The sequence below is a fragment of the Streptopelia decaocto genome, assembly GCF_964273445.1.
Source record: "Streptopelia decaocto genome assembly, chromosome: 5".
Taxonomy (NCBI): Eukaryota; Metazoa; Chordata; class Aves; order Columbiformes; family Columbidae; genus Streptopelia; species Streptopelia decaocto.
The window spans coordinates 35,025,416-35,042,119 of record NC_138659.1 but is presented as its reverse complement, the minus strand read 5'-3'; the positions used below and the strand labels follow the sequence as shown (position 1 = coordinate 35,042,119).

The window sequence follows — 16,704 nt, the reverse complement described above, 5'->3', positions numbered from 1 at the left end:
GTTTGTGCACAAGAAAATCCCTGCCCACCATGCAGCCATAACCATTAAGACGACAGTATTCAGAGTGCACTGTCACTTCTGTCTGATGTATGAATGTCCGTGTGTCCAGGTTATGTGATCCAGCTGATGAACAGTATTTTATTAAGTTGCTGTTAAGTCCATTGCTGTTAACCTGAATTTATTCCCTTTTTTATTTGGAGTTTTATGAATCTAAGTAAGAAACTAACCCGAGGACTACTTGTTTTTTATGAAGGTAATTATCTGGTTCACTGACTTCATTTAACTGCTCATTAAAGTGGGTGGTGTGGCCCTGCACTTGCAGGGGAAATAGGCTGGTTGAAGAACGTGTTCTGTGTGGACTGCAGAGTGTCGATTCCTTGGTTCCTCTGCAAATTAAAAACAAATGGAATACTTTTTAAGGTTAAGAAACATAAGTTGAAACACAAAGGGAAGAGAAATAGAGATTATTCTGTCCATGTTTACCATCCTGCTCCGGTTTCCCTCCAGGGCCGGGCAATAAAGGGCACCGAAGTGTTAATTGTGACTCCATGCTGGAGTCCTGGGCTCTCTCCACAGGTCCCCATGATCTCATTAAAGAGCAAAGAGGTTTTTTTCAGTTTCAGGGTGCTGGTTCTTCTTCTCCTGCAACAGTTTAGTATTTAGTTTGTAGTGATTTCAGTCAATTGTGCTTCTTCCTGGTAAACGTTAGCTGCCTTTCTAACAAGTTAGTTATTAATTCTGCACCCAATATTTGTCTTGGTAAGTTAATAAACATCATGAATGCATCAGTACTGAATTCCTGCCGGCACCCTTGAGCACAGTCCTGTGCTGTGCTTGGCATTACTGATACTTGTTTTAACTGAAAAATCGACCTATGCAGTTGTAACAGCTCCGTTCCGCCAAATGCGTTTTTTCCTGAATTTGCAATACTGAAGTACCTGGTTTATTTGTAGTTCTCATCAATTCAGGCAATACAGGTCTATTTCTGTCCTCAGCGTTATGTAATGCGGCCTCTCTCCTCTTCTGCTTTCATCTCTCTTGACACGATCTCCCACCTTCTCTCCTGGCTTCGTGTTTGATGTTTTTATTCACAGTTAAGTGGCTTTGCACTCAGCCACTTAAAAACATGGTCATTCAGAGAAGGGACATCGCTCGAGTGTTTTACTTTGGTGCAAATCAGAAGAGCGTGAGAGGCGGCGCTGGGAGGTACCGTACCGCAGGGCATCGGGTAACTCGTGTAGGTGATTTTCTTTTTAACAGCTTTCCTGTGTGTTTTGTGTGTCCGTTTGGGCGATGAGCCTCTGAGCTCCGTGCTCCTTCATCAGCTTTGTGCTCGGCTGCCCGCACAGGTCATCTCTGAATCCTCCTCATAGGTGTCACTTGGGGACGAGAAGGAGCCGCAAAGAGCTGGTGGCAGATCTGGCAGGGGCTGGGCTGAGCTCCAGCCCTCGGCTCCTGATCCGTCGCTGGTTTAGCAAAATCAGTGCGTGGGCTGAAGCTGGGAGGGTAATGGGAAAACCATTTTTTGTTCACGTTAGGTGTCTGAGTTCCCAAAAAGGCCTTGGGGAGAAACGCACTGCGAGCAGGGCTGAAGAACATCTCCTGGGGGCGGTGCAGCCCCCGAGTGACGTGGTGTCTCTGTTCTCAAAGTGGGACACTTGCTTTCCCTTTTCCAACAGGAATCTACTTTAAGACAGACGTTTCTTTAAAGCTCTTTTCCCTTCGGCTCGGGATCCAGGCGTACCTGCAGTCAATACACCCGAGAGCTGGGTTCTTCTGCTGACTCTGAGGATGCAACAATAGTTTCTCACTGCCTGAACCTACTTTCCTCTTACTTATTGTGGTTCATTTTTCTTTCTTACCAAAACATGGATGCATATTTCTTGTGAAGACTGAGCAGAAACTTTGTCAGACCAATTAGCTCAGACAAAGCCCTCAGCATTTGTGTTCCGTATGGGTGAAGTTAATAACCGTGGCCTGGTATTTTCTTCTTCCCTTCTGCTTATTGTTTTGATGAAAGCACATTTTCCATCGCTTTATGGAAACACAGCAATCAGCTTGGTTGCAGGAAGGATGAGAAAAGTAACCACAAAAAATTAAGCCGGAGCAGGAGGAGAAGCTTTTAATGGCTTATTATGACTTCTTGTAGTTTGGCTACTTGGAGGGAGCCGTGGCCACCACCCCCCCGAATGGGACACACTCCCGGCAAAGTCCTCGGCGTTTTCTTACCACGTCCGTGCTGCCTTGCATTAGCACCTGTGCAACACCCTCCTTTCTTCTTGTCACTTAGTGTGACAAAGGGTGACAATTGAGTCTGGACAGGCACTGCAGCTGTGATGTGTTAGGACAGGCGGTTATTTGGCTTCAACAGTGTTTTGTTTTTTTTAATGAGTGAAACTACTCGGAGAGAGAGGAAGATGGATAGGACTCGACATCACCATTTATGCTATTTCGGCTTGTTAGTGTCTGTCCTAGATATTCCTGCATCCTCGGTGCATCAGGAGGAGTCTCAGCCAGCCCATGGGTCTCTTCCAGCCAAAATTTTTCGATGATTCTGTAGGCGTGTGTAGAAAAGATGTTTTAGCCCTTTGTCCTCCGCATCTGCGTTGCTTCTGAAAGTCAACCCCAAAACCTGCTAATAGCTGTGATTTAATCTCTATACTTAGTCTTGTTTTATTTCCCCAGGTGTCTTTGTGTCAGCAGTGGGATACGTGTCCATGGCCTGAGACCTTAGTGAAGAATTCTTTTCCCAAGTTGCCTGCGCTGGGGTTTCTATAGCACATTGTTTCCCAGCAGTGACTCACAGAGGGCGTTTTTTCTTGGCTGAATTGGTGAAGCAGGTACTAATACACCTTGTAGGCACGTCCCTCCCCAGCCAAAGGTCTTAAGTGCTGGAGCAAAGAGAAGTAAGATGAGATTCTGTGAGACCGTGGCAGGGGACCCCATGTCACCGCTGACACCTGGAAAATCACTTATTCTGTGTGTCTGGTCTGGGACAGGTGATGATGCTGATATGATTGCTGTTTCGTTTGTTTTTTATGAAGAAAGGGGGGTGGATGTTGTCATGCATATGAAGTCCTAGATCCTTTTGGATCTCAAGCCTGTCTTAACTAATATTCTGGTTCCAGAAGGCATTTCAAATGCTTCATGATCCAGTTTTAGGGGAATAACTGAAGTCCATAAGCGCCTTTCTGTTCTGAGTCCTGGTCTCCGTATCTGTGTAATCCTTTACCACATATTAAAAACTACTGTGTTGTTACCAGCTTACTCCAGATTATTTTAGGCTCTGCCTTGGTTTTATGTGGGCTTGCAAACTGATACAGATTTTCATCCATTTGTTTTTGACTGGCCTGAGAAATCAAGTCTGGCAGTGTCAGGTTGGCTGAGCTTTGTAAAGAAGGGCCCAAAACTCAGACTCTTTGGAGGTCAATTCGCTATTGAACTTACACGAGACATTTTTATTTTGAGTCATGGTTGGCTGTATTGTCACCAAGTTGTGTTATTTACCTGCTGATCTGCTCACCCATCAGCTTCAGCCCTGATGGGCCATATTTACGAAAATATGTAAATATACTTATCCATTATAAGAACTCCTCCTTATCTGCATCCTAAGAACAAAAGGAAGATGTTACATCCCCTGTCATTGTTTTGTCAGTTCTGTATCTCGTTCTGCATCTCTATGCTCTGTAGCTCCTCCTTTAGTCCCCTACTTGCTTTCTCTTCTTTCACATGGTCCTTACATTTAAAAACCAAACCAGCACTTGTGAAGTTGTCTCTTTCAGTGGGACAATTAATGGCAGATACAAAAATTGGTTGGCGTCTTTGTTAGTGACTTCTCGACCAGGTCATGGCGCTTACTCGAGGTGTCATGGTGGCATCTCTGATGTGCAAACATATGAAGAGTCACCTGGTGCTAAAAGACACACATTTGGAAACCATTTGGTATGCCATGGGGAAGGAGAGGAGGACGGGCTGATTATTAAATATGGAAAGCCTAAAATGTGCCTCACGGGTCCTCAGTTTGTCCTAGAGGACGAGTGTTTCAGTGGGAAGGAGCAGGAGATGGGGATGCGGCATTGGGAGCAGCCAGGCTCGGAGCACGGATGCTGTAGCTGGGAGTATTAATAAGCTGAAAATACAATTAAAAAGCAACCGCTTTTTAGGTAACCAAAGAAAAACCCAGAGCAGCTTGGCTTTTACACTTCTTTTTTTGTTCTGGTGTGTTGCCTAGGAGCCGATTTTCTGCTAAGACAACCAACCAAATGTGCGTGTACAGATCACTGTGGATGCTGTGGAGGTGGGACATGGGAGACAGCAGCGGAGGACCAGATCTGTGCACAGGAGAGAACTCCTGCATCGTCCCCTTTGTGCTGGTTATGTCCCAAGTTCAACCTGAACCTCTCTCTTGCTCAACCCCAGATTGGGAGAGCAGGGTTGGGATGTCTTGGAGAACTTACTTGTCCCCCACGCTCTGGGCTGTGTTGCTTTTATCACCCCCTGACTGTAGATTCAAGGTGTGTTGATAGCAAATAACCTTTAAGCAAAGCTGTGGAAGGGAAGATGAACTTGATATCAAGGCTTTTTACCCCCAGAAGGCCTTACTAGAGTCAGGGATGGACAAAGCCACAATGAGTTTAGTAGAAGAGGAATCGTCAGGCTTGTTCCCGCAGATCTGTGTACTCTTTCTTCTGTGTTTAATGTGTTAGATGCTTTAGGGAACAGCAATAAGGCCGATAACTATGACTTGATGATGCATAGCCGTGAAAGTGCTGTGGATGGCCGAGTTTTGTGACATCTGCAGTTAAAAATCAGATTATCTGAGCACCATGAATAGTTTTATGTCAGGGAACTCCATAGTTAAGGAGTCCCAGCCCAGTGTATGTGTACATAAGCTGGGAATTTCTAGGCAGGTAGCTGAGATTATTTTAAGAGCTCATCATGTTTTTGATGGCATTGAGAGCTTCTGCCAGGCTGCTTTTGCCTTGGTGCGTGCATGGAAGGGGTCACGTGAAGCTGTTGGGTTGACCGTACGATCTCTGTTAGAGTTTGGAGAAAAGCTGGCGGTCAATTTTTGTCCAGTGTTGGCCAAAGACTTGCTAAGAATTCAGAGCGGGGTGTTGGTATGGAAGAAAACAAAAAATCTGGAAACTAGGAGTAAGTTACAAGGCCATGGTGTGTGCAGCGTGAAGGAAAACAGAAGGGAGATGTAACTGTCTCTGTAAACAAGAGGAGTCGCTATAATGAAGACCAAAGCAAGTAATTTGTGTCCATCAGTAATGGCAGAGCAAGTAATGAAAGGCTTACATGTGCACCAGAGGAGGTTTCGTTTAACTGCAAGACAGGTTGAATTTCGGTCTCTTTTTTCATTAAGGGAAGGTGTGACTAGTTGGGTGAGTGGTTGACTGTCACGGGACAGGTACCAGAGGCTGTGCCTCATGCCTCTGCCAGAGAACGCTCTAATCGCTGTTTCTGACTAATTCCTCCCCGGTACAGGCTGCAAAAGGAAGTGGGGAAAAGGTCTATGCCAGCAAGATCAAACCCTTCCAGTGCCGCAGTCTGACAGGGTGAGGAGCAACGGGCACAGACTGAAACACAGGAGGGTCCGTCTGAACATGAGGAGAAACTTCTTTGCTGTGAGGTGCCAGAGCCTGGCCCAGGCTGCCCAGAGCGGGTGTGGAGGCTCCTTCTCTGAGACATTCAAACCCCCTGGACGTGACCCTGTGTGATCTGCTCTGTGACCCTGCGTGAGCAGGTGGGTTGGACTGGGTGATCTCCAGAGGTCCCTTCAACCCCAGCCACTCTCATTCTGTGATTGCTGGGATATATCTTGAAAGTGCAGGAGCAGCTTTGCCACCTCCTCATTTGGGATGGGCGCTTGATGCAGCGGTGAAGGTGAGACACCCACCATGGTACATGCTGCTGCTCTGCTCAGATTTCAACGGGGCGACTGAAATGTGGTTGCAGCGGCTCTGCAGGGGAAGCCGTTTGAGGATTTTATTGGAATGTCTATTTATTGTGTCGTTAGCAGCAGTAGAGGGGTTTGCTCTGTAACAACGGGCTCCTTGGGTTTATGAAGTGTGTGTAAATCTGCTCCCGCAGTGCAGCAGAGCCTTTGGTAGCACCCCTGCCAATAAAACACCGAGAGTGGTATTTTGATTAATTAGGTGAATGTGAAGATGTGTATCGCTGAGTCAAAATAGAAGGAATCAGCTAGTTATCATAGATACTTTCCTTCATGTGAGCACAATTCAGTTAACCAAGAGCTAAGTCCCAAAAGCTGATGGGCAAGAGGCTGGGGATGGCTGTGGGATGGGCTGGGGGATGTACCTGTGCACGTCAACCCCGTACAGAGGAAGGTTTCGGACCACCATGAGCTCCTGCCCGGGATTTTCTGCCGGTAATGGGTTCCATGCCGTTAGCAAGGTGGGAAAAGAACCATCTCGAAAGCTTCTGTGGCTTTTTGTTGTTGCGGAGCTGTTGCTGAGGCATTTTGTATGTACCGGTTAGCTGACAAAAATCGAAGCGGGTGTTTAGGGCTGCGGGTTTTCCATCCTCATGTGGCCCCTCAGGTGCAGTGACCACGGGAGCGTGGGCAATGTGTTTTATTAATCATAGGAAAACAACGAAACACTTATCGCCCACCGGGCTTGCTGTGCTTCCTTGGGTGAGAATGTCAGCCAGCTTCTTCAGCGTGACCCAAACCAAACACAAATCAGGTCCTGCACGATAACAGCACGCTAAAATCGCTGACTGGGAAATCTCTGATGAGCAATTCTCGCAGCAGGTATCTGGATTCTGCTTTGTCCTTCTGCTATATGAACAAACGCTTTAGTCCTCTTGCTCTTTTTCCCCTCTCTGTCTCCAAGGACAGAGCCGTTCTGCCCCTCCATGTGTTGCCGTCTGTGCTTCAGCTCCTGACTTTGCTTCTCTTGGCACATTAGGACACGGGAGCGGGATGCAGGAGCCCCCTTTCCCCTGCTAGGCTGAATCTAACTGCCACAAGCTTATTTTGCATGGCGAATTGAGCACCAAGGTCAAGCGGAAACAGCGTAAGCTCCAACAGGGTGTAAGAGGGCTGTATTTATTAATAAAGTTGTGTATATCAGCTCCATGGAGATTTTAATTGCTGTTTTTCAGAGTAACAGTTTGGCTCCGGTACTTGTGGCTGTGCCATCCTGCGGGTGTCCCTGCGGCGGGGCTGGGAACTCGTACTGTTCCTGAACTTTGCTCTGTTCTCATTCTCCGAGCACGCAGGATGGAAAAGCTGCTCCGTTCCTCGCGCCAAGGCACCGGGACCATTGTCAAGGGCAGGGATGGCATGAACGGGGCCAGGTCTGGGAGGCGGTTGCTCATCTCTTCTCCCTCTCCATCCCAGCAGCCAGGCGAGTGCTTCCCATTGATTTATCAGATGTGTCCTTTCCCCTTAGCATCACCGATTCCCCTTCTTTAGGTTTCCTTCCTTTCAATTCCCTCACCGCACGGAATTTCAAACCAGATCTTTTCAGAGCTAGCGAGATGTTACTTTGATTCATGAGGATGAAGTTCAGGTGTGGCCGTCTTTACGTAACCTTTTTTAATTGCTCCTTGAAGCAGAACAAGTTGCCGGTGATGGGAATGAGCTGTTTTCCCCTTGCAGGCAGCAGCGATGTGCCAAGGTCAGCGGAACCTCAAAGGCATCTATCAAACACCTGCTCTGCTGGGATTGCGCTGCGCTCACACATGTACATTTTTAACCTGGCTGCTCCGTATTCACTTAAGCTGCTCTTGGAGAGCAGAGGGAAAGAGCAAACGGGGAAGGCATTTAGGAGATTGGATTTTTCTCATGTGAAAATAGCTCCCTTTTCTTTTGTATGTTGTTTTTTAAGACTGAAAAAGAAGAGAAGCGAGCCGCTCTCGGCAGCATTGGAAGCGTTTTTCCTGCCCCGATCCAGCTGTACAACCCATGTTTGAATCCAGGGAATCAGGTAGGGGAGGGAGTTAAGGCGCAATTAAATAATTGGGATGCTCTGGCTGGTTTTACGAGGCTGAGAAGCGCTTTCCGAGCCGGCGGAGGCGCCGGTGCAGCGTGCCAGCTCCGCAGCCGCTCCGGCAGCGCCAGGGCACGAGCTGCTGCATTGCTGTGGGCTCTGTGGTCGTGGTGCCCGTGCTTTGCTTCTCCGTGGGCTTTACCCAGCCCTGGAACAGGGGTGACCCGGTTCTGCCCACACTGGCACTGCCCAGCGTGCAGGGGATGCCCAGAGCAGCCAGCACACTGTGGTTAAGGCTGTGTTGGGCTTTTCCTCCTCCGCATCCTTCTCATTTGTGTTTCTCCCACTGTAGGTAGCTCTGAGAGTCTTTAGAGCTGTTCCTTCGACTGTTTATTACCAAAGAATGGAATTGGGCTTTGCCAATCTGGTCCAGGGGCTCCTTGCAGGTTACCGGCACGCTCCATGAGGCTGTGTCTGCAAAACCCAGTGTTTAAGATAGATGTGCACTAGGACCTTTCAGCATAATTAACAAAAAAAAAATTAAGATTTTGAGAACGTTGACCTTTCCAGCTTTTAGGATTTTTTGCCTCACTCTCTTTTTGGTGCCTTTGCAAACATTACGCCTTACTCCCAGATATATTAGCGGTTGCTGATGGAAGAGATAGCTGGTGTTCAGCAAGATGCATAGTGTTTGCCTCCTTTTTCTTCCTCTGTCATAGTTGTATATGCAACTTGACAAGAGATCCTGGCAGCCTGCTTGTCCAGGACAGTAAACAGAGCCAGCGCTGCAGTAGTTTGCAGATAAATAATGTATTACAGCCTGTCAAATACAGCTTTGAGCAAACACCACTTTAAAAGGGTTGTATATTGTGAATCTGAGTATCACCCTACAAATCACTATTTCCCAGACCCTTTCAGTTCCTTATTATGCAGCTCTTGAACAGGTCACCTTTTCCAAGTACCCCTAAACCTGACAGAATTAGTATTAGCAATATTTCTACTGTTCGTGTTTGTTTAACCAGCATAAATAAGCTCGAAAATCAGCCTTTAACACTTTTCCCTCCATCCAAAAGTCCTTGTAGGTTTTTTAACTTAATTGGAAAGAAACGGTGCACGCATGTTTACTTTTTAGATGCTTGTTTGAGATTTTAGGGGACACATAGTTTGTTTTTTAGAAGTCTTCCTAGAAATATAAGAGCCTGTTAAAACATAGCTAGGTTATTTTGCTAATAGAAGTGTTTAAAGAGGATAGACGTTATATTGCTGGGATGCCTGGCTGTGGTTAGTTTGAATATCTACATTAAATGTACAGAAGAAAGGTTCAGGAATATTTGTGAGAAATCCAAACCTGAGAAGTTGAAGATGAATTTCCACTTAGGAAGTGTGAGGTTTTTACGGCTGTTTGCGAGTTGTACGATGATGCTCACTGAGCCCTGTCCGAGGGTTCGGATGCTCTGACATCCCTCCCCGGGCGGCTGCGGAGCTGCTGTTGCTCTATCTGGACATGGTGCAGTCCAGTAGCAACCACAAAATCCACCGCTCCCTGGTTTTAAGCAGTTTTTTATACTTGCAGCCTCTAAGATGGGGTTTCAGCGCTGGGTTTTTAAGCAGTGATGGCAGGAGGAGAGATGAAACCAGTGTCCGTGTTTAACACGTTCCAGCGATGGTGTCTCAGAGTTGCTTGGGGCTGGATGCTTCACGGAGGTGCCGTTTGGTTTCCCACAGGACAAGCTGAATTGGGTTAGTGGGGAATAAAAAACGAGTGGAGTCTGGAAGCGGATTATGGGTCTGTCGTTTTATGGTGGATCCTTGTATTGCCTTTCTGTAAAGCTACGCGATTAAGAGGATATGGAAACAGAGAAAATCGTCTGTTTATTTGCCACATGCGGTGAAGCCTTTCCCTCATTCACTGAAGAAAAGAGAGGGGGGTTATTTATCCAGACAGAAAGCAAAGCGAGTGGGAAGTTTACCCGCATCTCAGCTCCCAGAGGAACATGAAGATGTTAATCACTCTGATTGGGTTGTTTTGGAGGGAGACGTGTGAGCATTTCACACATGCTTAAGATTAAAGATGGTCTTTTAAATGATTGTAGAACGTATCCTAGTGTGGTATATGGACTGGCTAGTGAAGCTGGGTCGGGTTAGCGGTGGGTGAAGCGCTGTGCCCCATTTCTGCTGCCTTCTTACCCTCACAGAAGCGCCTTTGGTTTCCTTGCGTGCCCACGTTGGCTTTGAATGAATTTCAAAATACTGCCTACTACAGTTTAGGCTGATTTCTCCAGCACCCCAGGCGTCCTGGCTTGCAGGAAGAACACTGGAGAGTGTTATATTTCATTATGTACTGTATCCTTGCCGGTGTGCGGATTGACAATCCACTGCTGGCACCAAGTGGCTGCAGGTGGAAGCTGCTCCGGAGGTGTCGGACTCACTGTAGATGTTTTGGGGCTGTGGTTTGGACAGGGTTGAACCACCGTTCCCTCCCCGGTTTCCCCATGGTGGGTGTCACATGTGGCAGCTGCTCCATCCCACGCCAGCCGATGCCATCCGAGCAATGGCCTTGGCCGTACTTTTCCTTTCTTTAATGTATATGGAGAGGAAAAGGGCTGTCAGAGGGCTTGTTTGGTTATAATACGTCTCGGCGTGGTCTGCACTGAGTCCCATCCTAGTGGGCTTTGGGTTTTTTCTTTTCTCCCCTAAGTGACTGGAAAAATAACCTCGACAACATCACGTGCATGAAGGCAAAGGATCGTGATTACCTGGGAAAGGACACTTTTTCCTGCCTTTTCAAGTATCTGGGGGATTTTAACGCTTAACACTGTTCACAGACTCTGTATTGAGTGCTTGAGAGAGAAATTGCTGTGGGCTTTGCACCCACCTTTGTTTTTGGGTGGAGACGAGGGGTGAACTGCGTTTGGTCCCCCAGAAGACATTGGAGAAGGCGGGAGAGCAGAGATGTGGTACCTTTGGTCCAGCAAGGAGCTGGGAAACGGGCTGTTGGGGTAGGTGAGGTTTTTTTATATAAGCTGTAATCAAGGTTTTTCCCATCACGAATCACTCAAAGCCAAGTTTCTTGTCGAATATGATTCTGTTGCTTTTTCTCCGTTCAGTGGTGATTACATTTGAATTCCGAAACTGGTTGTTGAGCAGCTCTCACCTGCCAGCCCCTTTCTAGGCCTGGAATAAGCAGCATTAATTCTATGGTTTTTAGGCTTTCTAAGAGATTTCTTGTGGGTAATTTTGCATGGTGGTTTGACTCATCGCCACACCGATGGCCGCCTGCAGAAATCAAAAACTGGAACCTGTTTTGTTCCCCACAGGGGAAGGGGAATGACTTGGTTTATTCACAGCGTCTCGGGACAGTTTTATGCTTTAAAGAGACTTCTATGAACAATTACTTTAGTTCCTTCATCCTAGATTGGTTTTATCTTTATTTTGTCCTCTCATGATCTCCCAATTGAAAGACAAAAGCAGAGATGGAGACTTGGATGAGGGCAGTGGGATGGGTGCCCTGCTGCATTTTTCAATACGTTTTGCAAGATACTGGAGACATCAGCGTGGTAGTTGTGCTCCATGTTTCAATACCACTGCTCAGAGCTGCTGGGATCCTCATACTTGAATGCTGGCATTATTTTGAACAGATGCTGTAGGTAGATCTGCTTCCAGAAGGGCTTGTTTAAGATTTTCCTTGTAGTACAGAAGAATCCTCAGTGCCTGGTCTAGAGCAGGTTGGCCAAACTCCACAGTTTGCATGTTTTGCTTCACCTCTGTCCATCCTTCCCTTGCACCAAGCGGTGATTGAAGTGTGCCCGTAGTCCCTGCCAGGAAACTTTTGGGCCAGTACGCTTTGATTTTGGAATGTTAAAAGAATCAGGGGGTGCTAAGTGGCATTAGGCAACTTCTTAGAGGGAGAACTTGTCATATGGCTGTTCAAACCTATCAGTCCAGCTGCAGCTTCCCATCAAAGCGCTCCCTAAAACCCCCCGGACCAGAAGCTGAGAGGGTGGATCACAGGAGGAATAAGCATCTTTTCCCCATTATTCTCTAGCTGTGAACTTCTAGTTATAGGTGCCACTGAATCAGACAACTTAGTTTCTCAGTTTTCAATAGTGACATCTGAGATGTGGAAGTTAGTTCGCATTAAGTATTACGAGTAATCCTAATGTTACGAGTAGTCCTGCTCAAAGCTGCTTGTCTGCCGTTCTCCCAGCTGCACAGCTGCGGACGTGGATTGGGAATTACAGCATTATTCTTAACGTACCAGCTTTCCCCAGGTAATCCTTCAACCGTACATGTGTTTCACACAGCATCACAGTATGTTTGGGATTGGAAGGGACCTCAAAAGCTCATCCAGTCCAATCCCCCTGCTGGAGCAGGAACACCCAGGTGAGGTCGCACAGGAACATGTCCAGGCGGGTTTGAATGTCTCCAGAGAAGGAGACTCCACAACCTCTCTGGGCAGCCTGTTCAGTGCTCTGTCACCCTCACTGAGAAGAAGTTTCTTCTCAAATTTAAGTGGAACCTCTTGTGTTCCAGCTTGATCCCATTACCCCTTGTCCTATCGTTGTTTGCCACCGAGAAGAGCCTGGCTCCATCCTCGTGGCACTCACCCTTTATATATTTATAAACATTAATAAGGTCACCCCTCAGTCTCCTCTTCTCCAGACTAAAGAGCCCCAGCTCCCTCAGTCTTTCTTCATAAGGGAGATGCTCCACTCCCTTAATCATCTTTGTTGCCCTGCGCTGGACCCTCTCCAGCAGTTCCCTGTCCTGCTGGAACTGAGGGGCCCAGAACTGGACACAATATTCCAGATGTGGTCTCCCCAGGGCAGAGTAGAGAGGAAGGAGAACCTCTCTTGATCTGCTGACCATCCCCCTTTGTCGAGGGTTAAGATTGCGGGGTGACAATAAAACCCTGGCAGATGTATTGTTAACCTCCTCTCCCCCCCCACTTCCCCCGTTTTGCCCCTCCCTCTCCCCTTTTCCCACTAAGGACAGGCGATTGGGAGGGAAAGAAGAACAGAGAGAAGAGAGTTGGAAAAATTAAAGATGTTTTACTAATGCTACTAATAAGAATAGAGAAAATAATACAAAATATACAAAACCAATCTTGAAAGTCTCAGCAACTGCAGAGCCGGCCACCAAAGTCCTGGATTAGACTCTGCAACCAAGCGGAGCTGGATTCAGTCTCTCACTAGGCCTCAGTTCTCAGGGATGGCCAGTAAGATCCTCTCCTAAGGTCGGCCATAAGCAGAAGGGAAAAAAGGGACGAGATCCTCGTGATCTTCCACTTTTATATGAAGTATTCACGTGAATGGAATGTTATACACAGTTGGTCAGTTTCTTGGTCACTTGTTTCTCGTCGCCCCTCTCGCGAGATGTCCATCCTTGCTTATCAATATGTTTGCATTCCATTGCTAGGTTTACCAAAACATGTGTCTGGTTCTCCAGGAAAATGCAGTTAATATGAAGGCTTTAGCTGACAGGCAAAATTCACTGAAAGAGAAACTTGTTTTTAACAAAACCAGGACACCCTTGTAATACACCCCAGATACCATTGGCTTCCTGGCCACAAGGGCCCAGTGCTGTCTCATGGTCATCCTGTTGTCCACCAGGACCCCCAGGTCCCTTTCCCCTACACTGCTCTCTAATATGTAATTTCCCAGCCTGTACTGGAACCTGGGGTTGTTCCTGCCCAGATGCAGGACTCTGCACTTTCCCTTGTTAAATTTCATCAGGTTATTCCCCGCCCAACTCTCCAGCCTGTCCAGGTCTCTGGATGGCAGCACAGCTTCCAGTGTCAGCCACTCCTCCCAGCTTGGTGTCATCAGCAAACTTGCTGATAGTCACTCTATTCCCTCATCCAAATTGTTAATGAATATCTTGAATAATACTGGCCCCAGTACTGACCCCTGAGGCACTGCACTAGATACTGGCCTCCAACTGGACTCCGCACCATTGACTACCACTCTCTGGCTTCTCTCCTCAAGCCAGTTTGCAACCCACCTCACTACTCTATTGTCTAGACCACACCTCCTCAACTTAGCTGTGAGGATGCTGTGGGAGACTGTGTCGAAGGCTTTACTGAAGTCAAGGTAGACCACATCCACCGCTCTGCCCTCATCCATCCACCTTGTTACATTCTCATAAAAGGCTATGAGGTTGGTCAAGCATGACTTACCCTTGGTAAAGCCATGCTGACTGCCCCTAATAACCCTCTTATCCTTGATATGCCTTAAGATGGCACCAAGGACAAGCTGTTCCATTACTTTCCCAGGGACAGAGGTGAGGCTGACGGGTCTATAATTACCCGGGTCCTCCTTCTTTTATTGGGGAAACCCTGGGCCAGGGGAGCAAAGGGCTCGCAGAGACCCACAGTGGGACCGTGACTTCGAACATCTCAGGGTCGTGTCTGAAAATGGGAACGGAAGAGGGAAACTGGGCCGAAAAAACACGTTTCATCATTGCGCTTCCTCAGCATGGTGTTTGGAGAATAATCCCGATTCTTACCCCAAAGTTGGCACCAGAAGGCTTTGCATGAGACACGTCAGGAGAAAAATGACATTTAAAACAAACATTTCTCGTGTTTTCTTTGCATCTGTCCACTATCCCAACGCCCAGTTACAAAAAAAAACCCAACAAAACAAAATAGTAAGAAGTTAACCTTTTAATTTTATTTCCCCATCTGCAGGACTGCAGGGAGCTGCGCTGCTTGTGTTACGCTGTGGAGCTGCGCAGTGTCCACTCCTTTAATACGGGGTAGGGGGAGAGCACCTTTAGACACCAACTCCAGGCTTCTCTAAGCATACTTGCCACGTATGAGCTTTAGAGACCCATTTCTTATCCTGTAATAAAAGATGCTAACTCATGGTCTGATAAAATTTGAGGTGAATGGGGCTGCATCCAGCTGGCGGCCAGTCACTAGTGGTGTTCCCCAGGGGTCAGTGTTGGGTCCAGTCCTGTTTAACATCTTTATTGACGATTTAGATGAGGGGATTGAGACCATCATCAGCAAATTTGCTGATGACACCAAGTTGGGAGGGAGTGTCGAGCTGCTGGGAGGCAGGATGGCTCTGCAGAGGGATCTGGATAGACTGGAAGAATGGGCTGATTCCAATGGGATGAAGTTCAATAAGGCCAAGTGCCGGGTGCTGCACTTTGGCCACAACAACCCCCTGCAGCGCTCCAGGCTGGGCACAGAGTGGCTGGAGAGCAGCCAGACAGAAAGGGACCTGGGGGGACTAATGGACAGGAAGCTCAACATGAGCCAACAGTGTGCCCAGGTGGCCAAGAAGGCCAATGGCATCCTGTCCTGTATCCAAACCAGTGTGGTCAGCAGGACAAGGGCAGTGATCCTTCCCTGTGCTCTGCATTGGGGAGGCCACACCTGGAGTATTGTGTTCAGTTCTGGGCCCCTCAGCTCAGGAAAGAGATTGAAGTGCTGGAGCGGGTCCAGAGAAGAGCAACAAGACTGGGGAAGGGACTTGAACACAAGCCCTATGGGGAGAGGCTGAGGGAGCTGGGCTTGTTTAGTCTGGAGAAGAGGAGGCTTAGAGGTGAGCTCAGCACTCTCTAGAACTACCTGAAGGGCAGTTCTAGCCAGGTGGGGATTGGGCTCTTCTCCCAGGCAGTCAGCAATAGGACAAGGGGGCATGGGCTTCAACTCTGCCAGGGGAAATTGAGGCTGGAGATTAGAAAGCAATTCTGTGCAGAGAGAGTGGTCAGGCATTGGAATGGCTGCCCAGGGAGGTGCTGGACTCACCGGCCCTGGAGGTTTTTAAACTGAGATTGGACATGGCACTTAGTGCCATGATCTAGTAAACGGACTAGAGTTGGACCAAGGGTTGGACTTGATGATCTCTGAGGTCTTTTCCAATCCAGTCGATTCTGTGGTTCTGTGATATTTGAAGGTAGTTGGTAGAAAAATACTGGTTTGTGTCCTCTGGGCGGAATTAGGAATATTACAGTAGAAGAAAGCATCGGTGCTGCTTTTGAAACAGCACTGGCTGCCAATTTCTGTGTCCCTTGGGTATTGCAGAACTTCTTTGCGTTCTTCAAACATGGCAGAGACGACTATCTCGTCTCTTTAATGAAGAACACGGACTTCTCCAAATGAGTTTCCCCAGCACGCGAGAAGGGGAGAGGCTGATGTTTTGCATCGTGAATAAACCCCAAAGTCTGTATCATCTGGCAGTAAAAAGCTCCATATTTTTTGCAAATATTTACCCCCAGCTTCGCATTAGCACGGAAATTGTAAGAGCTGTTTGTAAGCAGCCTCGTTGCTATGTAGCATAGCTGAAGAGCACTGTATATTAAAACCATATATAGCTGCCATAGCTTGAGCTCTGCCTATGCAAGGGTTGAAAGCAAAGCTGGTGAAGCTGTTTGCTTTCATCTCCCCACCTTGATCTCGGTCGTTCGCTTTTTCGTCAGCTGCGTAATTAAGCAGAGAAGAGGGATTGGGGCAGAACCAGTGAACTCGCCGAGCAATCTGATGTCAAGTCAGTGATACCGAGTTGTTCTGTAGGAGTTTAACAAGTTAATTTTGTTGTTAAACGTCATCTGCTGGCTTGGGATCAGCTGCGGTGTAGCTCGTATGTTTTTCTGGTAAATTTGAAGGAAATCGCATAAAGGATCCTGAATGCTGAGATCCGTGGAAACGAAGTCTGTTGAAGTCTGATGTGGATGTTTCTACGTGTACACAGAGGTGGGGAAAAAGCAGGAAAATATTAAATCCGCG

The 16,704-nt window shown here is 47.5% G+C and overlaps 1 protein-coding gene across 3 annotated transcripts in view; it reads left to right on the top strand.

Annotated features, from left to right (window-relative positions):
* Positions 1-16,704, top strand: part of MICU1 (mitochondrial calcium uptake 1) — a 103,688-nt gene that overhangs the window by 74,602 nt on the left and 12,382 nt on the right. The gene's annotated exons all lie outside the window — the stretch shown is intronic.